Source organism: Typopeltis vanoorti, chromosome 6 (assembly GCF_054136105.1).
Source record: "Typopeltis vanoorti isolate ZY-2024b chromosome 6, IOZ_Tvanoo_1.0, whole genome shotgun sequence".
In the NCBI taxonomy this organism is placed as follows: Eukaryota; Metazoa; Arthropoda; class Arachnida; order Uropygi; family Thelyphonidae; genus Typopeltis; species Typopeltis vanoorti.
The window spans coordinates 139,166,735-139,191,610 of record NC_143554.1 but is presented as its reverse complement, the minus strand read 5'-3'; positions in this window follow the sequence as shown (position 1 = coordinate 139,191,610).

Below are 24,876 nucleotides of genomic sequence, written 5' to 3'. Positions count from 1 at the left end.
TGTGGAAATTCTTTGCGAATGAGAATTTGAAAATAAGAATTGTTGAGAGATATTTACAGCAATTAGTGCCTGCGGTGTTCTTTAAGCATATAGCATAGCTGAGAACTGTGTGGAAACCATTCAGATGGGAAGTTCTATTGTATTTAATTAAGTGTAGGAATTTTGTGACTCAGAAACTGAGAAAGTGTATGTAATGTTTGGAAGATTGAACTAATGTGATTGACTTGACCTAATATTTAACTTTATTCTATTGTTTAAAATTAGAGGTAGAATTTATGTATGTGTCATATAGCTTATATTAAATGTTTTATTTTGTTAATCTAATTATTGTGTTTGCCTGAATTCCTTTTTATTGCACCGTTCATAAAAATTCGAATCTTGCGGGAATCCCAAGTAGAAAACAAATACTTCGGCCAGAATGAATGAGGAGACTGCTAACTAACTATGAATTGATCCTGCTATTTTATATAGACTAATCTAGGGATAGAGTGGCGTAGTATAATAGAAATTTCTCTACCCTTGGATTGGTGATCAATTTACAATTAGTTGTTTTTTTTATGAAAGTGACTTGTAACAAGATGGCGGATTCGAACATGAAGAGAACACGTCACGACAAATGCAACACGCGAGGAATGGAAGTGCCTACTCTGCAGGTAGAACCAAGAAACGCACCTACGATGCAGCCGATTATATCGGAGGCAAATTCAGACGACCAACTGAACCGACAAAAAAAATGCAGGTGAGTCGTACAATTTCAACTCTTTAAATATACTAATAGAAAACGGTTTAGAAACTATAAAAGCTAACTTAATAGATCTTGTGCAAAAACTCCTTGACAAACAGAACGAACAAATAACAACAAACTCTAGCGAATATGAAGATTTGGTCAAACAGAATAATTTAGCCGTGACAGAAGTGTTGCAAACGCAAAAGATATTAAAATCAGTATTAACATGTTCATTGCCAAACACGCGATATCGCATGATGCGAGTTCTCACCAAACGGCCGATCACGCGTTATCACGTGGACGTCGCTAACTAAATAAAAAAATTTAAAAAAAATTGGCAACCACACAAAATTCCAATTTTCAGCTTGGCAATGAAAGTGTTAACGTACTATATGACAGGCAACATAATCTGATGAAAGTGACATCCGAATCCTGTCATGAACTTCATTCTCTAAAACTACAATACGAATGTTTAAATCAGCAACAATACAAAGAAGATCTTGTTATAAACGGTCTTTCTAAAACTGCACCTACAGAAAACCTCAGAGACGTAGTTTTAAAATTAGGCCACGCATTGATATTACCTACAGACTAACGACATTCAGACCACAAATGGGATTCCTAGGAAGAGCAAAAAACAAGACTTCCCACGACTTGCACCAGTCATAGTTCGTCTTACAAGCAAGTCCACAAGAGCAATCTCATAATAGGCAGCAGACAGAAAAAACGGTTGCCAAGGACTTGAATGCATTGCAAGACAATACACTAATCTTTCTATCCGAATATTTAACACCATTCAACCAGAATCTGTTGTACCAAGCAAGAAAAGCAAAAATAGACACACAAAATACCACTTTTGTAGATCAGAGATGCTAATCTATTCTTGAGGAAGTCATAAACTTCAAATCATATGCAAATTAAAAACTCAGAAGCCATAGAAAAGCTGCCAAAGTGGAAAAAAAAGGGAAAAAATTCTCCTAATTAGTTCAAAAACAAGACCACAATAAAAATGAATGTGAACCATCATGACAGATGCAATACCACCAGAATATACCGGTAATCTCACTTTGATCAGACCTTTCAGATCATTCATTTGACCTCCCAAACATTAGTCAACTTCCAACACAGAAATCAAATCAATAAAAAAAGATATCTAACCTGTGTCATCCTAAGATAGGCTTATTAAAAAGTTTCTAGGATGCAAGCTGAGACATTACATCTCAACCGAGATCAACAGAAAAAAAAATATTCATTACATTGGCGTGATGTAGTTACAGAGGTTAAAAACATTAAAATTGTAAAATATGTATAACTTACTGTTACACTATAAATGCTATTAAAAATGTAATCTTATCTAATTACAAATTATAAATTACCACCTATAGTAACTATATTAACATTATCAAAAAAAACGGAAAACCTTGTATGAAATTCACCGTACAAAAAAAAAAAAAAAACTTAGAACAACATGTTTCAGTAAATGCATAATATGCAATCTTAACTTTCATAAAAAAACTAATTGAATTTAAAAAAATACTATTATCCAATATAATTTTATACTTATATTTAATATAATTACATACTAAAATAGTATGTAATTTTAAAATTTTGTAATTTCTATAATTTTATTATGTAATTATTATATGTATGCAAGACATAATAAAGTGAAAAAAAAAGTATTATTATTATTAAGGAGACCTCTACGGAATCAGGAACTCATCGAGGGTGGCCACATTAATAGCACCATTTTTCACAGCTGTTCTTGAATTTATTCACGCTACTTTGGCGCCTAACTGCCATCTATTCCAATCGCTAACCAATGTATGATAGAGAAATCTAGCATTCACCCTTCTACATAGCATTCATTCCTAACTTCCAAACTGCCCTCGGATCCTTTACACACCTTCCATAAATTGAAAAATTCCATTTATTGAAATTCTGTATAATATTTTTCAGATATTTCTAACTCTCAATCATATCATCCCTCTTTCACATCAATTTTTTCACAGCGCTTTCATGAAATCATACTTACAGCCAATAAGAAGGAACGATTCACTTTGAAAAACCCTGATCCAGTGAATGCAGGCTGACAGTTGGCACACGCTGTCTGGAATGCAGAAACCTATAAAAAATTTGACTGCTATTAATTTTTAAGAATAATATATTTTACTGAAGACCTACGACATCAAATAGCGGGAAACAGTTCCAAAAGTTATCCGACCGTCCTGGAAAATGCAAATAGGGTTCAAATTTTATGACGCTGTGTGATAATAATAGGAAAGTGTTTAAATTTTTTCACACTGTTTGTTTTCTTCTATTTATTTTTAAATTATTTCTAATTTTTCTAATATAGCACACCAGAGTATCGAAATACAATAGAATACTTATAATATTTGATTTTACTTATGTACGTTTCCGCTATTAATTTTTCAAATAATCCACTGTTCGCGTTTTACTTCGTATGTAACTAAGATGATGATGATGGCCTATAATATTTAATCGGAATTTATGGCTTTAATTAAATAAATATTATTATTTAGTACCTTGTGTATTCGTATTAAACATAAGAACTTCGTTAAATGTTTGCTGTCAATTCTAAAATTTGCATGAACTGTACTACAGATTGAAAGTGGTTTCTGAGAAATCAGTAATTGATTTACGTGAGCACTTGCTTTCATTAAATGCACAGAAGAACTGAAAAGTGTTGTGGACAAGGTTGCTAATTTACGATGTTTCCGTATTAATATTAGCAAACATGCGGCAGATCTTTAATTATAATAATTTCAGTGCCGTGAGTGGGAAAGGTAATCATTTTTGATCAATAAGCAGCTGCCCTTTAGAATTACAGCCAAAATATTCAAGGCTAAGAAGCAAGTGTTTGCTTCAAGGCTAAGAAGCTAAGTGTGTGTGTGTGTGTGTGTGTGTGTGTGGTATGAGGAATCAAGTAATCGAGAACCAATTGAAAAATGTCCTAGAATAAGTTACTTTAATCAGCAACTAGAAACGAACCTATAATTGTCTTTCTTCAATCAATCTAGTATCAAACCTTCTTATGGTACAAGAAGGTTTCCTACAGGGGTACAGAGGTGCAAAAAATATTTTAAATAATCAGTTATGCTTCTAGTTCTTATGACTTTTTTCGATTATCTAAAAGATATAAATTACAAACATGCTATGAATAAATAGAAGAAGAAAAATTTTAAGTGCAGGAGTAACATAGTTGTTCACTCACCTGTTCACACTCAGCAGCTGTTAGACATTGAAGATTCATTTCTGCAAGCCTCTGTTGAATTTCCTTAGCCTGAAAATAGAATATTAAAAGTGAACGTTATAAAAGCGACTCGTATCACAGAAATGATATAAAGTCACCAGAATGCTATACATATTTGGAATATAAGCTACTTTAAAGGGAAGGAAAATACAGATACCGTTCATACAAAATACGAATTACTGAATTTCCAGTGCATAGAAGTATTACCAGTTTTTCACTTTTACTCAACAACTACGGAAGAAGGTTTTGGTTACAAGATTTCCAGCGTTAACCGAAATAATCGAATCAATGAAAAACACTGGAAACTTTTGGAAAGTAGATCAATGCCAAAAAAATATATATATTAATATATTCTTGTCTTCGTCTGCAGCTGTCTCCTTGTTTGTTCGTATAAAGTCGTCCAGAAAAGCTTTCTATGATATTTTTGATATAATGTGGAATATATTGTGCTTGGAGTTATCTGGAAAATCAGAGTAATCGGTATTCAGTGAAAGGTAAGTAGCTGGTTGAGGTTTCTTCTCTACAAACACAAGCATGTCTAATATTGCACCTACTTTTTACGATTCAAAATAGAATGGGATAATTTAATCAAGTCGATGTGTAAAGCTTGCAGGATGATTTACATCGCGTATATGTATGGGAAAAAATTAATGGGTTTTAGTTTAAGTGGGGGGGGTAAATTTATGCATTTGTCGAATAAATTGCTTATAAGATGTGTATACCACATTGAAGGGAATGTACTTCAGGAAATAGATGACGCTGGGGAGCGGTGGTGGTAGATAGAGAGTTGAATTTTAGAGGACATAGTGTTAAGGTAGCTTATACGATTTCTTGTTTATTAAAGAACACAATGATTATTAGAGATAATGGATTTGTTATTCCTCTTTATAAGGCCTTTATATATCCGCATGTTGATTATTAGGCTCTGTTGGGGTCTCCTGGGTTTCTTGCTGTTGAGGATGCAGAGACGAATGACCAAGATGGCGACTAGTCTGTGGAATGCGTTGTATGAGAATACATACGGCACATTTCACACGGCATAGGCGACAATTAGTGAACATGTTAGAAACAGTTATTTTACTTAAGGGTTTTATAGGCCCGATGGAGGGGAAATATTTCAGCACTTGGCTAGAGGGAACGGACAGAACAAGAAGTCATCCCAGTAAGTTGAGTAAAACTATTGTTAATTGAGGTGTTAGAACTAGATTTCTCCTTTAAACAGTTGCAAATGGATGGAGTGGAGGTGATCAGAGACAATTCTTTGAGTTGCTTTTTTTTTAGTGGGTTCAGGAAGAGGTATGACAGACTGTGTGGATAATTAAGGTGTCCCACGATGAGCCTTGAGACTCTATGGGCGTGCCCGTATAATAATAATAATAATAATGAAATTTCAACTGATTCTGCAATATTTCGAATAACTTCGTACGCAGCATAAGATTCCTTGGCAACTGATGGTCTCTCTAGGATTGAATTGAAGGTTATAAAATAATAATAAGAAGAAGGAGAGGTAGAAGAAGAGTAAATTCGGCAGACTCTCTTCTCCTCTGACTTCTTTGTGCACTGTTTCGTGTAAAAATATATTTGCTGTATTAAACCAAAGGAAAGCAAAGGAGTTTTGGGAATGGAGCAACCATATATCACAACTAGGTTAAGGAGAGAAAACAAAGCCAGGAAAAGATATCATAACACACATGCTCCACAACAGAAAACACTCCAACAAATTGAACAGTTCAATCATATTCTTTAACCTTTGGGTAAAAAAAATGAAACTACTCTAATAACATTTTTCTAATTTAAATATTAATTCTTGATTTTCATTTTTGTAATTTCATACTCTTCAAGTTCTTTCTTATGTCTTATTATGCATTTGTACTTATCAGTGTTGTTATTTTGTGTGCTTGAAGAAAGATTATTAAATTGATATTACGTGCATGAATTTTTCAAAGCAAAGGCTGATTATTACTCGATACAGGATTTAATCAGAACATAGAAGTTGCATAATTAGATGCCGTTGTGATTATTAAATGCAGTTACCTGAAGGTGTCTGCTCCATTGGCCAAAATTGCTTTTCCGTTTCCAATTAAAAATGAAATAGTCGTAGCATCATGAATTCAGATAACCTTCAAAACGAATGTATTCGTTGTATTTAGTAAATTGAATATTAACCTTAATTGCACCTAAATTATCGAATGTGCTTTTATATTTAAAATATTTTGTGGTAGTGTCTTACAAAAAAGAATGTTCAATTATTGGAAAACATCAACGGACAGCTTACTGTGAGGAACAAGCATTTGGCCTCATCTTAATAAGATGTAGAACGTCCTTCAGAAGCCTGCGATGAGTGCAGTATCCTAAGAATTTACAGAAGTATAAGATCAATTGGAATTTTGAACTATTCTTCCTGTTGGCATGTAACGAGGTCATGGAATGTTGTGAGGTAGTCGTGTCTTGACCTCACCAGACACTCCAGTTGATCCCAGAGAGGTTCAACCGGTTGAGGTCACGGCTCTCTGGTTGCCACTGAAATGTGTCGACGTTCATGTCCCAAAACCACGTATTTACAGCAGCCTTATGACACGGGGCACTGTCTTGCAGAAAGTGGCTATTGTCATTTACGTAGAAACTCCCCTAAGTACGAAGCATTGCATTGTTCAGAATGTTCAGCTACATGTAACAATGAAGTGTTCATTGCACCATAAACAGAGGTCTGAGGCCAAATTATGAAAAACTGTATCATATCATCACAGGGCCATTTTCGAATCCCATACTTGCGGTTACGTACACTGGTTAATCACGTTCACCGGGCATCCGTAAACACTCACGTCGTCCATGTACTCGGATAGAGTGTAGTGTGATTCGTTGCTCTATGCCCACATTTCAAGCTTCCACGTCTTCAGTGATCAAAATGTATATCACTGAAGACGCTTGTTTGTTCGGGTTATGTAGAGTTGACAATTCTGGTCCTGCCATGAAAACTCATGTTGTGAGCGCTTGTTCTGAGTGCTTTTTGGCAGATTCTTGTTCCTATCGATGCCCAGAATTCTGCCTTCAGCGTGTCGGATGACAAATTGCGATTGTTACTTATTATCCATCATAGCACCATACGTTCATGTTTGGCGAGTATCGTAGATCGGCCACAGCTGGCAGCACTTGCAGTTGACTGCACTTCCATCACAGCATGGTATCACCGATTGTTGACCTGGGATCAAGGAGTTTATCAATAATTTTCCGATAAGGTAGACCTGTAACAGCTGTTACAAACTCTGTGACTTCCTTGCTCGCAGCCATTTCACCAGGGCCCCATTGCAGTGACTTAGGAGCATCATTTTCCCTCCAAATGATACCAGCTACAAATACGTGACTTGTTTCATGGCACGATTCCCATTGCCTGTGGATGCGTCCGTTGACAAACCTCACAAGCAGCATGTATAATTTATAGTTCTTTATACTCTAGAATATTTTCTGCTCTTTTTATGGATCTTAGAACTGTGGACCGTTTCTTTCGAAGAGAAAAAGTCTAAAGAAGGTAATATAAGTAACATTCAGATAAGTTATTATTTGACATGAAAACTGTCATTATTATATCTGTTACTATGAGTATCCAATTTATAATTTATTTAAAACAATAAAACAAAACCATTGGTTTCAATATTAAATAATGTAACAACACCGAAATCGAATGTATCACTTACCTCCATCACAGCATTTTCTATTGTGATCGCCGGGAGAATCATTTCCACTACCAAAACTAAACCATAGAGGAGAAACGATACTAGAAAAAGAATGTTTGTTTTTTCACTAGTGACGTCTCCATATAGAAGAGGCAATGTAATACAGCATCCTACACATTGTGCTCCGTAAAAAACGAATATCATTGGTGAGAAAATCAAATTAAGTCGGTTCACGAGATTGTAGCAAGTTATGTAACGTAAGCGTAGAGTTTGCATCTGTTGGCAAAAATCGTTAATAGAAAAGCCGCAAGTCTGCAAGTGGATCAAAGCAGAGACTATTGAGCGAAAACAGAAACGAAAGAAGATCGCAAATATCGTAATCCATATTGGGATGAACATTTGTGTAATAAAGTTGGAACAGAAATAGAAAACCCTGTGTATAAAACGTATCAAGACATCAGTGGTATTAGAGAAAGAATAAATAAGACTGAAACATACATATAAGGAAAAGTATGTTATAAAGAATCCAATAACGATGATTATTGAAATTATTTTAAAATTCTTCATAGAACGACGATATTCTCTTGTAAACTTCATTTCTTGTTCTATAAGACAACAGTCTTTGACTAACTGTACAAAATCGGAACCATGAAAATAGAAAGTGAGTCTGCAGACAACTGCAATTATCACCTCAGAAGAGTGGAGCATGATTTTCTGAATGGCGTTTATCCCAAGGAAATCCGTTTTAATGGAAGGATATACGGAAATGCGGTATAACGGATCCGCTATGGACAAGAAAATCCAGCATATCATATATCCCACTAAAATACCACATCTCTTGAAATGTAAGTTACGTATATCATTAGATCTGAGACCACGAGCTAAATAAACTCCAAAGACAAGATGCGTGCGAGAAATTGTACGAAATGCATCGAAGAACGGAGAACAAGAAATATTTGCATTTATTTGTTCAGATGCAACGCGAATATCTCTCGTAAAATTGCTCGTTGAAGACATCGTGTGCTGTTACCGGGTGTTCACTACCGTCGAATACGACGCTTGAAAGAATCTCCTGCTGAACAGATCCAGAGAGGACGGAGCTGTGTACTTTGGCACACCCTTCGTTTCAAGCAATGCATCAGGAAGTCTTCTACAACGATGACGTTTTTAATAACACGAGATGAAAATATACACAATAAAACGTGTCTCCACCCTTCTCTCTCTTTTGTGTGGATATTTTTCATCATCTGCAACAAAGTGAGTCGTCTTGTCTGTAGAATGTTTTACACAGCGGGAAGAGTTTATTAAATTTTCAAAGGCAGTGACAACCTCCTGACCTATAACTGTTACTCTCGTTACTGCCAGTTGGCGTCTGTGCACTAACTGGCGACCAACATGAGGCATCACCCTTATAACCGATGTACTCTCGCAATGCATGAGGTTATAGGTCTCTAAATATGTTTTCACTCACATTTCACGCATCATTTCATTCGCACTGTACGTAAAAGTTACGGAAGGAAAACAGGAATCCCTGCTCCGGACACCAGAGCAGGGATTCCTGTTATAAGAATGCAATAGGTCAAATGTTAATCCCAAAAATGAGCAGGATCTAATGCTTTTTCTTATTTTCACTACTAAACAGAAATGCTTGTTGTGCATCCGCTTTAAAAGATCATATCCCATCATCTTTTTTCTTGATCGATTTCTTCTTCCCTTTAGTATCCAGTTGTTTAATTTTTTTGTCGATTTGTTATCCTGTTTTTTTTATATACGATTTTTTTCATTATTCTTTGTGATTTTGGATCTAATCTTTTATTGGTTTTATTTTATAATTTTCTCTGATTTCTGAGTTCCGGAATTAATATTGTTACATTTGAAATTTTTTCTAAATGTTTTATCTCATCTTTACTTATTACTATTTTATTTTAATTCCCTCTGTCTTTTCTGTTATTATTTCATCCATCGCTAAATTCAGTTAATCCGGACGTAATCAAGCAGCTTGTCTAATTTCTTTGGTTATTTTAATTTCTTCAGTCTGTGTTTTTTAAATAACTGTCAGATGCCTTTGCAAAGTTGAACGGTATTATGGTGTAACCATTACCTTTAACCAAATCAGCATTTTATTTTAAAATATAATATGAATATTTTACTAAGACATGACATACCCATTACAAAGCCATGCTGCCTACTATACAGTATCGCATCCCTATCCACCCACGGTTGTATTTTAGTTTTCACCAACTTTTCCAATACTTTGACAACCACTCTCGATATATTAATTGGTCTGTAGTTTGTTACATTCTCTCTTCGAGTTGATATGCTATCCAATCCCACCGATGTGTTTAAACTCATATTTTAATATTCTAAACATCTCCTGTTCATTACCTCAATGATGATATACATCTCAGTTACATCAGCAATTGTAAAATCACCACGTGGATTATATACCTTTGCAAAATTATCACCTCAGGATCTGGATTATTTCTTTTCATTCAGTCACGGTCCAACAATGAGCACTGTTTAAAGTAATTCTACCACAGTCATTTTCGTGTTTACTTACTACGTAAGGAAAAACTTCTTTTGGGTTTACTTTGGGCTGTTTGGATTATTCTCTTTTATATTCTGATTAGGCCTTCCGCACCATTCTATTCATCCTCTTGCTCCCACTTTGCACTGCTCATGAGCATGCTGATCATTTTTTCTTTATATTTCCTCCACAACGTTTACTATTTTTGCAGTTCTTGCTTTAAATCTCTGCTCATTCACTTAATTCCAAGTAGCTTTTTCATCCTAACCTTGGGTATGCAGTCTGATACTGCAACTCTAATGCAATCTCTGAGCACTTGCCATAATGCCATTACTGACATTCTTTCCTTGTAGCTTCTCAAGTCATAGTACTGGTCCAAGATGACTCTTGAGTATCTGATAATCACCAGCCTTATAGCTGAATATAAAACCCTTCTTTACAGAAAACTTCAAGTCTTAAGCAACTTCCCCAGAACAAGACATGCTGTCTTGTTCTGGGGACGTATGGTCACTCTTCGGAATTTGAGGAAGACTGTCTACCTTTTTCATGGATAGGTCTTCAGATGCTATTATCACATCAACACCAGCCAACCCCGTGTCCCATCTATAACATATTCTTTCATTTAATTATTCCTGAATAATTGTATAACTCCCACTTCCTTCTTACCTTGCTATGCCCTATTTCCTTCCTCCAATCGATCTCCTCATAGATAAAGTCTCCCAGAATAATTGCTCTGCCTATACTCATTGACTAATTTTACGATACATGGTATCTACATATTCCTGTGGACCCGCTTGTCTATAGCAGCATCCAATAATGCACACCAGAAGTGTATTTTGTCGTATGAAGAAATAGGACAAAATACACCAGTGATGTGTTTTGTTCTATTTTCCTCTATCCCACACCAGAAGTCTCAAAAGAACCACTCTCTCAGGCCTAATATCCTCTTTAACTTATAATTTTGTTGGTTGTTATTCTGTATTCTGTAGATAATACAATATCCTTTGTCCTTTATTTTGTTCCTGTAACTATATCCTTTTCAGTCAACCAGTTCTCGCTGATGCCTGTACATTTTGGCCCACTCGAGCTTCTCAATGCCTAAATCTCCTTATCCTTATTCCTGATATTTCTTGCATTCGTGTACATGCATTTCAACATCCCTTTGTATCCATAGTTAGCATGGTATGTTGTTATTACCAACCCCTTCAAATTTTTAAAAATGTGAAATCTCATTCAGCATTACATAATCATAACTGCGCCCATGCTCATTTATTACAGGGGTGGTCAGAGATATATTTGATTTCATCCTCGGAAATGTCTCTAGTTTCCATGGTTTTGCACAACCACGCTCTCTCTAAACAACACTTTCTTCAAAAATCTAACTCCACAACCATTTCACTGTAATCCATTAGGAATATGTACGTCCTTTCGTCCATGAAATTCACTCCATATATAAAAAAACTGCACCATTCCTCCTGCACAATCTTCTCATTGGTAATTATCTTACTTCTGTCCTATCATACCTAGGCAGCAGACTCACAGTCCTCATTTTCGCTTCCGCTAGCAACTCTTTTACATCTTCTCTCATTGTATATTTCTCAGCTTACGTCTCGTTTGTGGTAGCCAATACAATCAACTCATTATTTCCGTTCTTCTGCCTACATATAGCCTCACTAATATCCTTTATATTCCCACCTGGAAAACATACTTTCGTCACTATCTCATTAAGTACACCACTTGTCATCGAATCCCAATTAAATACTGTCTATTTTCTGCCAGTTTCTCCAACTTTTATGCTTTACCCATTCACTCTTTCTTTCATGTCCCATCCTTCCCTACCACAACACAATCGTTTCCCCAGGGGTGGCCAGAGATTCGCTTGACTTCATCCTCCGAAATGTCTATAGTTTCCCTGGTTTTGCACTGCACGCTTTTCTAAAGAACACTTTCTCCAAAAATCTAACTCCAAAACCATTTTACTGTAGTCCGTCAGGAATATGTAAGTCCTTTCGTCCATCAAATTCACTCCATATATTAAAAAAAAAAACTGCACCATTCCTCCTGCGCAATCTCCTCATTGTTAATTATCTTTCTTCTTACTTCTGTCCTATCATACCTAGGCAGAAGACGAACAGTCTTCACTTTCTTACTCTTCATTTTCGCTTCCACTCTTTCATATCTTCTCTTATTGCATATTTCTCACCTTACAAATCGTTTGTGGCAGCGAATACAATCAACTCATTAGTTCCATTCTTCTGCCTACTTAGAGCCTCACTAATATACTTTATATTCTCACTTGGATAACATACTCTCGTCACTTTCTCATTAAGTACACCGCTTGTCATTGACTCCCCATTAAATAATGTCTGTTTTCTGCCAGTCTCTTCCACTTTTATGCTTTACTCATTCACCCTTTCTTTCATGCACCATCCTTTCGTACCACAAGACAATCGTTTCTCCAGTCGAATACTGCAGGAAACAATAAATATTTTAAGAGGCTTATGTTGTTTAAACGATTTCCTATTGCTGCTTTTATATAAATATTGGACCTATTTTCCCTTAAACATTCTTCCTCATTCTTTTGAATAATTTATTATATCCAATTATTTCGTGCATGCTTTTAATAAATATACTGCGGAGCAGTTCATTGTCTCATTTCTTATACAGTAGATGTTCAAGAAAATCCATAAAATTATTTTATACGAAATGTAGTCTACTGCCTTCAGAAAAATCCATATCTATGATGGTATTCGATTCCAGAATTTCGCTGTTAGAAAGGATTAGCATATTGCTAATTGCCAGAAATATGATTAGTTTATCGTATTCGATAATTATATATGCTTTAATATTTCTCATACGAAAAGAAAGTGGTGTATCCGAATTCTTATATTTTCTAATACTCTAAAAAAACTGAGGAGGTATATGTGTTTAAAATTAGGTACTCTTTCTCTGAACTAATCACACTATAATATTCATGCTTAGTTATATTAATTATTTTTCTCAGCGTTTTCACTTTCAATTTAATATTTGTCTGTTTTCATTTGTGTTGATTATGTTCTTCTTTCATATGCATATGTTAATAGCGGTAGAACTAATGATTTATAATAATAATAATAATTATTATTATTATTATTATTATTATAGAGTGAAAATAGTCTGAAAACAGCGTATCGCTAGCTTTGTTGTTTTTGAGCTTGCATTTAGGCTATCGTTCATCTCGGCCAATATCTTTATCACAGAATTCCACTTCTCTTAACTGAAAGTCACGAACAGCGAGAAAGAATACTACACTGTCATTGTAGTTGGTTCCAGCACAAGAGATATATCGGTAATTTGACAACAAAAAGTTCAAATTTTCATATTTCCAGTAGGAAAAGTAATCGTTTTAATCTTAACCATCCACTTCTACTAAATCCTGTGTGGAATATTTTGCTGATTGTTGTCCATTCTTACCTAGTTTTCATTCAATACAGTAGCACTCATTACGTACTTACACTCATCGATTTATTAACACATTCATAAATGTGCGAAAGGCATCATCAATCATTTCATTATCACAGTAATGTAACCTAATAAAGACGGTTAGTTTTTTTGTTTGTTTTTTTAATTTATTATTTAATGTAATGTATTGCTCGCGTTTCTTGTTGCTTGTAATTCTCCTCTTAAGTAACTGACACGACAGGTTTCAAAGATGGGAATAAATTAGAATGGGGATTTATGTTGATGCATTTCCCGAATTGTGAATTCATCCCCCACCCACTCCGTTCTGTTTTAATAATAATAATTGCATATATCATCACGTGGTCTAAAAGTAAAGAAACTGATGTCAATTCTCCCCTTCATTAAGCAATAAATTATTCTCTCATACTTTAACAAACTGCACGTGATAAATCTGCTATTAATATTGATTTAGTTTAATTTTATACATTTCATATTCTTTCATAAAGGAAAAAACGTAAATATTTGAAAAGTAATCAGTTTTTTTTTTTTTTCAAAATGTTTGAAAATAAAAATTTCCATCGCAATAATTACCTCCGTCTAACCTTATTTACCCCATAACCGTTTCAGATTTCGCTTTACAAGATTTTTTTTTATTTCCCTTTCCTCTCTCGAAGTCTTTAATTTTTATATTCTATAAAAGTTTATAACAAGTGCATTATATTAAGATGAAACTTATAATTCCGGATACTTAGAGTGTCACTGATAAAATTTCGATTGGAAACACCGTATGAGTGTTAAACTATTTAAATCACTACATTACTTAAAGGGACCATATTAGCAGTTTGAAATTTCTAGATTCACACCTTGCACTGTGCTGTGTTTTCTCACAAGAGAAACAGAACAAATGAATTGCATGCACACCAGTTACAGAATCAGTTACATTCACATACTTTAAACTAATACCAATTCCAATATATACGTAACAGATAAACCATTGAATATTGCGATCAAAATTTAGCTTTTAAGCGAAGAACCTTTATTTATTTATTTGATTTGCTGTTTTGTGGGCGGCTGGCTTCAACTTTTACTCATGAAAAACAACTGTGCTCGAAACTATCGATGAATCAACTTGCAAGGAAGGTAGGTTCCGCCACAAGATGGCGGAACTTGTTTTCCATGACAGTGTTGCTTGATTAACTAGAGTTATCAGAGACAAGTTTTGCTATCTTGTGGTATTAAACCCTATTTCCTACATATTTCCTATATCGTATCTTGTAAAAAACACGTCTTGTTAAAGATCCACTAAATCCACAATTGTCCAAAATAAAATCTAAAAAATTTCTTCTGGTCATTGACTAGAATCTAGCTTATAGTTGTCCAAAAAAGATTCGAAATTGTTAGTGATGTTAGAAATGTGATCTCGTTATGAATTGAAAACGTGCTATTTATGACAACTGCATTATATCAAGATGAAATTTATAATTTCTGACATTGCAAAAATTGTAAAATACAATTTTTTCAACTGTACAAAATACTATTTTCCTGTATTCCCTGAATTTTACCTCCCCCCCGCCTTCTCTATCACATGAAGAGTACTCATAACTTTTAACCTTTCGTAAAGATGCTAAAAAAGCAGACGAATGGATATTGCTTTTAAAGGTTGTATCTGCAATCTCTAATTTTTATTACCTCTCTGGGTTTGGCCCACTAAAGGCCGCTCTACACAAATTATTTACAAATTATCTACACAAACTACACAAATCTCGGAATTATTTATAACCAATCTTAATAAATAAATAAAAATCGAAGTTCTATAATCAAATAGGTAGGGAACAATTTCACCATCTTAATTTTGACCAAGAGTTTATTAATCATAACTAAGTGCGCATAACTCACTTACTTTATTTCGACTGATGGCAATATGATTTACAGTATTGTAAATGAAGAAGAATACTTTTAGAAGAACAGAAAAAAATAATACTTGACTGCCCAAGAAGAAGAACGACAACAAAATAAGGGCAATTGAGCGAAAGCAAAAACGAAAACTGCTTCCAAAACAGGGAACAGTAAAAGATGATTGTAGCTACGGGTATTGATCCCTAGGAAATCTTTTGGAGCTGAAGACTCGGCTGGAATGCAGTATAATGGGAATGCTACAGACAAGAAAGCCAACATAATATACGAAACGATAAGGAGCCACATTTCTTGAAATCATATTCGATACGGCGAATAAAACGAACTCTAAGGGCAATTGCTGTGCGGATATTTGCAAAAAAAATGGTTAAAGAATGCAGAACAGAAAATATTCAATTAGTTTTTCTATTTACAAGGTTATATAGACTCATTTTTTTATTTATAATGTTATGTAGACTCATTTTCTACTTACAAAGTTATGTAGACTCATTTTTTTTATTTCCAGGTTTGTGTAGTTTAATTGTTCACGGGAAAACATTTTGTGCTTCTGAGTTTTGAAGTAGCAGATTACAGAATTCAACTGCATATTACAGCAAGCAATATATAGATAAGCCCCTTCGTTAATAATATATTTAAAAAAGTCCTGAAAAGATGAGGTTCTTTGTATTACGCGTTCTGAAAAATTCCTACAATTTGAAGCCTCTTTTATGTACACAGATTTTCGTCACCCCTCTCGCCTTTTGTGTCACATTTTATACAGAAGTATAGGAAAGCGGGATAGTGAATTGGTAAATAATGAGACAGCTTTTCACAGAATAGAAAAGAGTGACTCTACCAATATTCCCTCAAAAGCAGTGGGGGATTTGTTTTCATGATGAAACAGTATTATAGCATAAAATATTATTAAAGTGGAATGCAAGCGGGAGTACAAAATAATACTTCAGATATCAAAAACGGAAAATGTCGAAAGTCAAATACAATACTTATTACTTATTTTCTCTCTTCCTGCTTCATGGTACATAATCCCCAGATCAGTTTCTTCCGGATACCTCTGTCCTGAGCAACCAGTCTAGCTTTTCTTCAGCTCTGCCAGCCGGAAATTCTTCTTTCCTCTTTTGTCATTCACTTCCAAGCTAATTTATGCCTTCTCCATCTTCAAGTTTCCTTCTGGAATCCATGTCAAAGCCACTCTAGGGAATCTCTCTGCTGTCCATCCTCAATGCGTGTTGAATCCATTGCGACGTGTCTTTTTTTTATTTTATTGGTGATTTTTTTTTGTTTAGTCAGCTTATAAAAGACGTCTGTTGTACGTATCAGATGCAACAATTTATACCTTCATATTTGATTAGTAATTTGGAAGGCCCAGTTAAATTTTGACGATTGAAAAAATCTCTCACAGCATACAATTTGATAAAAGAGAAATAAAAACAGGATTTTAGAATTACAGACGAATTTTCTTAATGGATGTTCAACAAATAGATTGGAAAACATACTACCCAAACACTTTTAAAAAGATAAGAGTATTTCCTTACTCACTTTGGAGGAATAAAAATTTGAAGAGAATTTAAGTACTTATCTATATTATTCTGAATAACAACAACAACATAAAATTTAAATGCCATGCAAATTCAGGGGCATAAATATAATTGACCAGTAAACCAATTTAATTTCCTATAGAGAAATTTAAAAATAAAATCGCTTTTGGTTTCAAATCATCAAAGATAGTTTTGTCTAATAAGTTTCATATAGGTATACAAAATATGATCGTAAAGTTTTGGATTATAACTTTTCAAGTGCATTACTTATAAGTTATTTTTTAGAAACGTGATGCCATCTTTTATCCTTGTCTAAAGTGTGAAGTGGAGTTTCTAAATGTCTCAAAGGAGGATGAAGAACAATTATTCTTTGCCGATTTGAGGCAAGAAATTCATGTTCAGACAGAATTGGCAGGAGCATTGTTTTGGTGGTGAAGTCATTACTAATATGCACTTCCGCTATTACACTTTTAAACCCTAAAGAATCTGATGTAAACATTTTATTTTAGATCTGCATTTTCTACGTGGTATATCTCGCAAAGGCTATGTCGCAGCTGTTTACAATAATCCTTCTCGAGAATCAAAGGTGTAGAAATGTTATGCCAGGTACTTACAAGGTACTGACGTCCGAAGCGCGCTATCGACAGCATATTTCACCACGTGTCAAAATTGTTACAATAAAAAAATGCATATTTAACAGTTATAAAGTTACCAATGAAAAAAAAAAAAAAAACGGAAACTAAAGTGCCGAATTACGCATCGGCTTGTGCTGTTCTTAGACTCATAGAACATCAGTGATCTTTATACGTATTGCTATCTGGTGATTAATCCAATTATTTTTTTATTATATCGCCTACAGATAATAAAATCAAAGAGGCCTAACCGCATACAGAATTTGAAATTTAGGTTTTCCTATGATATATATATAATTTTATTATTATTGATTTAATTTTTATTTGTTAAATTTTGGTAACAACTCCTGATATTTATGGTTATTTTATTGCAAGAGATTTAATGAATTTTTTCAAGTTTAGTTGCTTGTTATTTTTTCTGACACATTTCCAATGAGATTACTTTGAATACTCTACGTATAGACATTTCTCTGAATAACAAAATAAATCTGTCATTATTTGTAGTAATCAGGTAATAATAACAGATAAGGAAGTCAATTTACGAAGCGCAGCGTTGTTTGGAAAATGCCATCGTTTTATTTCTGGAAATTTTCTTCCTAAGTGTTTTACTATAATGTTTATATATACATTATAGTTTAAATAAACATGATTTAAACTATACGATATTGGTTATGCGATATCATTGATAAAAAAAGACAATATTTTAAATGCTATATTTCTAATAAATACAACAATCAATCCAAATCCTACAGGAAGATTTGGATTGATTTAAACAAGATAAGCAAACAATGAAAACAAACAATTAGACTCAGGAGAACTGTAAAAAACAAAACATATTTTCCAGAAAAAAAATTACGAGAATATTTCAAAATTAATTAAAAATAAATTCAATAGAAGAAAACTAAAAAACACACAAACAAAATTAGATAGAACATTTAAATCTAATGGGCAACAGTCGATATCCCAAATAATAAAACATAAACCAAGAGTAAGCTGAATGGACTGTAAAATAAGCAATTGGATTAAGAATGAGACCGAAACATACAACAACTATGTCCATGTGTAACGTTATGATGAAGATATTGAAATAAATGAAAATAACTTTTAGCTATAAACGTTATGGAATAAAATTAAAGGACGAGGGAATAATACGCATTTGGAAATCCAATCATCCACTCATGCTTCAAATTCGAGCACTTTGTGAGAACACCTTTCTTTTCTGTCATTTCAGCAGCTCCTAACTGCCATACACTTATTCAGAAACAATCAAATCTCTTTATTGTAACACATTAAATAATGCAACATAAAAAAAACACAATGTTTAACGTTGTAGTTCTAAGTGAGAAGCCAGGGGATTTTATATTTCCCGCTGCCTGGTTGTCATAAACCTTCTTCTCACTGTATCGAGATCGCGATACGGTGAGGAGCTATATTCTCGCCCTGAGAGGGCATGGTGCTTGCATATCTGTATTAGAGATTAATAAGGTTGTTGGTAAGGAGATACCGTGCTTCCAGCGAATAGCATAATTATTTTCTTTTGATCGTTTACTTGAAATCTTCATTTGGAGAATCGTTATTGAAGATTTTGGGGAGAATTTGTAAACTGAAACATTATCTGGGTGATATCTGAGCCTAAATATTTGTAATTCCAAATTCCTTTGTTCTTGAGTCCATTTAAGTTCCATGCAATAATCGGAAGTGATTCTGAAATACTTTTATTCCTGTTCATTTGAGAGTGCAGTTAGGATGGACTGGGTTTAGTACAAGAATCTTTTTGGAGAGCTTAATGAAGGACTTGATTTACTGAAATCATGCAGCATATTTGCTATTGAGGCAGTAATGATTGCCATTGGATTTGTTGGTGATTGGGAATAATTCTGTTTTTGTGTTATCGTTTTCGTGCTGCAAACTTGAGCATAAGTCTCACCCATTCTCCTGAAGGTTTCAGTTATAGCGGTTGGGTATCTGTTATAGAGTGTTAAGAAACAGGAGAGTGGGAATCCGAGCTTCAGATCTCGAAGAGACAGATGTTTGGTTGATTCGGCTCGTCTGTTTTCTGCGTGATCAATGCATCCCTTGTAGTTAGCATGGTGAGATCCACTGCAGTTTGCACATTTAGCCAAGGTGATTTGTGGCTTGGTGCAAGTGTTAGTGGGATGCATCTCAGCACATTTTAAGCATTTGTACTCTGCTCTACACAACTTCTGAGCATGGCCAAATCTCTGACATCTGTGGCATTTCCCACAGATGTCAGAGATTGATCACACAGATAGATGTTAGGTCATAAATGTTTTTGTATGCACTATGGATCTCCACCAGGACTGATGGCATCGGACTCTTCTCACCTCTGAGCATTCTACTGACTTAAATACGTGGCAGGTGATGATAGCAGAGATTATCAGCTATTCCTTCCGTGTTTATATCTTCGGATACACCCCGGAGCACTGCTTTCAAATTTTTTCTGGGCTAAGGGAAAAGGTGTTGTATTGGACATTTTTCGAATCCATTTCTTTTGTAAGTCTTTGGTAATCCATCAAAGAGACAGGCTGGATCTTGCTGCCATTGTCTACGTAATTTTTTGCTGTAGTATATGCACTCAGTAGACTAGACATTGTAGTTCTTAAGGATGTCCATTTGAGTTTTCCTATTAGAATAACCGGCAGTTCCCTTTCTTTAGGGGAGGCAGGGGAGATGAGTCAGAAATGGGACCATCTTCGTCCATTCCATCATATTTGGATGGTTCTTTAACAGCGGTTTTGCGCTTCTTGTGCACACCACCATTTGAGATAGTGCAAACCACCAATTTCAGCTTTTCCTCCACTGGAGTAGAACCCTCATTATCCTCGTCGTCTCTTGACACGGAGTATAAATATAAAAATCTTTCCCATTCCAATTCGAACAATTTTTTAGTAATTTATTGAATAGGTTCAGGGCCAGTCGTCTCTCCAGTGATTCTACAAACGCATCATTGTCAACCTCACTAACGGTCAACGATAGGAAATGAAAATATACAATTTAGTGTATGGTCCAGGAACTCACGTGTGTTTATCCCTTAGATCAAATCGATGAAATATCCGCAGTCTCGAATGAGTACCAGCAATACCGAGAGTTAGAACAGATGCATACAGTAACAGTGGAGGATTCGATATTTTGACTAGGTCGCAACTTCAGGTATCTCCCTCCTTAGAAACTAAATATCCACTATTTGTCGTCTTTTCGGGTTCGGCCTATACAGTCATTAACCTCGTGGACATTTCGTGCAGAGGGGGAGAAAGTAGAAATTCCAGCTGGATGGAACCCGTTCAATATGAAAACATCAAACATCACTGAAAATAAAAATTAATCTCAATCAAATGCAGTTATCTAGTGGAAAGGAGTGCACACGTCCTTACTGGTCAATCTCTGTCCCAGTCAATCGTAATCATTAGAATCAATGCTATCTAAAACACAATTTTCTTTGTTTTTTCTTTGCTAGATGGGCGAAGCAAGAATGCTTTTTATAATCCCCGTTATCTGTAGAGGACAATATATGGATGGGGTGTTATTGAGCTACGAGTCCTGATAATTACAGGAGGGTAACAGCAATAGCCGAGCCTCAGTTAGAACTTCACTGGCTACAGCATTGTCACCCATTACTCTCCCTGGGTACTCATTTTAGTCGCCTCAAACGAGCTGACATTTATCATTTTATGTACGACATGCATGGATACAGTGGCAAAATTCTTATCCCGGTCACCGCACGGTCTTTTCTTATCCCGGGATAAGAAAAGTGACTATTCTTATCCCGGTCTCCTTAACCTGCAGGTATGAAGATGTTCTGGGGTTGTTTTATATATAACAGTCCAGCATCACTTGTGCCTGTTGAGAATACGCTTCATACTTATCTTACTCATTTCTAAGATAGTCAAATTAAATTGGTGTATTAATTAAATTTCAAATATTTTAAAGACAATAGCTTGATTTCTAAATCTACTAAATCATTACACAGATATCATTATTTCATTGGAAGTTATTAATATAATAAAATAATAAAGAAATCAATAATATTAATTTCATCATGCAAAAATCAAACAATTTCATAAATAAATAGTGCCGAGTATGAAAACAACAGATACATATGCACTGCACATAAGGGCCACTGAATTAAAAAAAATTTAATACGTCTTCATACTCCCTTTAGCCAGAATTATATCATATACGATGTGATTTGGCGCAGATTCCACGAGGTTGGGTTGCATCTTCGTCTACAACACATCAGGCTTTCACCAGACAGTCCTTTAACTGACTCAGATATCACGAAAAGGACTTCGCTCCAGGATCTGTTTTTCTAACATGTCCCGTACATTCCCAACATGTTCAGATCCGTGCTTTGCAGTGGCGAGTTCAGATGGTGGAAGTTGTTGTTATGCTCACTGCACCACTGCTGATCAATTCGTGCGCTATGGATAGTAGCATTGTGTTCCAAGAGTCAATCGTCACCTGCTGGATAAAATGTGAACATTACAGGATGGACTTGATCGGCAACAATATCTGATATCCCGTGGAGGATATCCGAACCGTACAGTCATTTCACAGGATGTATTATGTACCAAACAAACATGTCGCACATCATGACATCACTTCCAGACCCTTCAGTCGTGTTTACATGGCTACAGTAGAGAACAAATTAATCCAAACAAGCCGAATTTTCGTCAGGTTTTTGGTTTTGGTTTCATTTCACAATAATTTCAGTTTTGGTTTTTGTTCACTATTTTAGTTGACTGGTGTGTATTAACTGTCTCTACGATGTTTGTTGTTAGTGTTATGCATTCTAGTAGTGTAAAAGAGTTTACATTTTTCATTTTTTGTAGCTATAAAATTGAAACATCTCCCAGAAAACGTTCAAAATTAGGTACTATTTCTGAGCACACATCCATGATTTAAAGACAAATTGCCAATGAATGTGTTTTGGGTGGTGCTAATGCGATTTTAATAAGTTTAGAAAGATAAGTATCTTTTTTCCTAAAGGAAAAGGAAAATATGGGCTAAAATGGAAAACTACACTTATTCAAGAGTGTTTACTAGTTAGAAAAAAACAGAATGAATCCAAGATTGTCTGCTGTATAATGAAAGAGAGTCGGTAGCTAGCATATTTAAATTTCTAAAATTGCAGTCTGTCGAAAATTGTTGGACGTAGGGAGGACTGCCCACAGACCAAAAAAGGAAACACTGCTGACAAAGGCTATGCAGAAAAAGAGGCTTCATTGGGAAAACTTATACAAAGATTGGACTGTAGAGAAGTGGAAGGAGATCATATTCTCAGATGAGAGCCATTGATTGGTCCAAGGAGAGTGAGTGCCCATGTTCGCAAATCGGTGGCTGAGAAGACTTCTTCCCCACATTCAACAAGCTCCATAACACGCAGGTATGAAGATGTTGTGCGGTTCTTTTATAGATGACAGTCCAGCATCACTTTTGCCTGTTGAAAATATGATGAAAAGTGACAAATACATAAAAATACTAGAGAGAAAGTGTGTTTCACGAAGATTTGAAAAGACAAAGAACTCATGCTCCAATAGGATCTCTCTCCATGCCACATTTCAAGGAAGAAATAAAAAACTGAGAGTTTCTCAAAATATCAGAACGTCCAAATGCCTCAGTGGCCAGGGTACTCCCCAGATATTAAGCCAATATAAAATTGGGGACAAAGGGGAAAAGAGACTTGGAAAATTAATTTGTGATACAAAGAATAACTTAATCCAATCCAATTTTTATTAAATTACTCTGGATTTAGAGAAACATCTTGAAAGTTTATTTTTCACTAGGTTAGACTATAATAAATTTAGTTTAATCTTTTATCCAAGTGTGAACAAACAAAGTTTGCACCTGAAAGTATCTTCAGGACTTGGGTAAGGTGGTACAACACCGGGAAACTCGATGCAAAGGTGGAGCAAGCTAACATCACTCTTATCTCTGTATCTCCCTTAATGCAAAAGACATCTACTTGCGAATATGTATAATGTTATGCATTAAGGGAAGGGCCACTACCCGTTTGCAACGGGTTTCCCGGTGTTGCACCACCTTACCTCAGTCCTGAAGATACTTTCAGGTGAAAACTTTGTTTGCTCACACTTGGATAAAGGACTAAACTAAATTTATTATTGACTTACCAAGTGAAAAATAAACTTTCAATATCTTCCTCTAAATCTATAGTAATTTAATAAAAAGGTGGCACACCGTTTGGCAACTCCTATAGGTAGAGATGACCTTGCTAATGCTTCTGCCTGGTAACTCCAGGGAGAAAGAATGAGATGCGGTGATTAACACCCTTGGAGGGTAATGGATGGCAATGCTGTAGCCAATGAAGTTCTAACTAAGGCTCGACTATTGCTGTTACCCTCATGCCATGATCAGAGCCTTAATAGCTCAATAACACCTTATCCCTACACTGGTATCTCCAAATGGGCCTGGCTTCCACTGAAGAGACTCAATAGTTTCGACCTCAATAAAGGTCGAAACTAGTCTGGGTAATGGCCCTTCCCTTAATGCATAACATTATACATATCCGCAAGGAGATGTGTTTTGCATTTTTTTTTTTCATTTGGCATTTGCATTTTGCTTTGTTTTCAGGTGCAAACAAAGTTTGCACATGAAAGTATCTTCAGGACTGGGGTAAGGTGGTACAACACCGGACAATGGTTGCAAATACATTCAGGTGCAAACTTTGTTTGCTCACACTTGGATAACGGATTAAACTAAATTTATTATTAATCCAATCCAATAAATAAAAATATGGTTTCGAAATGCAGAAATAAGAAAAATGTGTTCTACGTTGGTAGAGGCCATTTCTAGCATTTCTTGTCTCAATATGTTTAAGAAGACTGTAGTTATCTCGAGTGTTAAACCTCTCAAATTGTAAATTTTAAAAATTCTATAAGCTGCCTTCCAAAATAAAATCACAGATTATGTTATTCTTCAAGACCATCTTATATAAAGGCGACTGTTACAAATTAGCAAACGTATACAATGGCTTAGTGTGTTTTAAGACATGTTTGCATTAAACAAAGAATCAGATCTTCATTATATGTTATAGCTTGGTAACTGAATTACATTATTATCGAAACGAAATTATACGTTCTTAACAGTTATTTTATCTTGCTTTTTTCAAGTAAATAAAAA